Source organism: Gavialis gangeticus, unplaced genomic scaffold, assembly GCF_001723915.1.
Source record: "Gavialis gangeticus isolate Ggan-Ray unplaced genomic scaffold, GavGan_comp1, whole genome shotgun sequence".
Classification (NCBI taxonomy): Eukaryota; Metazoa; Chordata; order Crocodylia; family Gavialidae; genus Gavialis; species Gavialis gangeticus.
Window position 1 is genome coordinate 3,681,281 of NW_017729012.1, and position 296 is coordinate 3,681,576.

A 296-nucleotide genomic window follows, 5' to 3' on the forward strand; every position below is an offset into this window, starting at 1 on the left:
AGATGTTTCCAGTAGTAGAGCCACTCATGGGTCTGGACTCTTTGTTGGCCAATTTGGCATCGGATACAAATTATAAAAAAAACAAACCCGTCCAAAACTGAAGCTCATGCCTGCAGCCAGAGTAAGCAACCAAGGGAGAAGGCATGGAGAGGGCCCACAAGCTGTGTGAAGCAGCGAGAGATTCCCCCCACAGCCAGCAGGGCAGGGTAGCAAAGCACACTTGCCCTCCCTCTCTCCTGGCAGCCCTCCCCCTTCAGCCCCGCTCCGCGTGCATGCGCAACTCCCCCGCCCGCGGC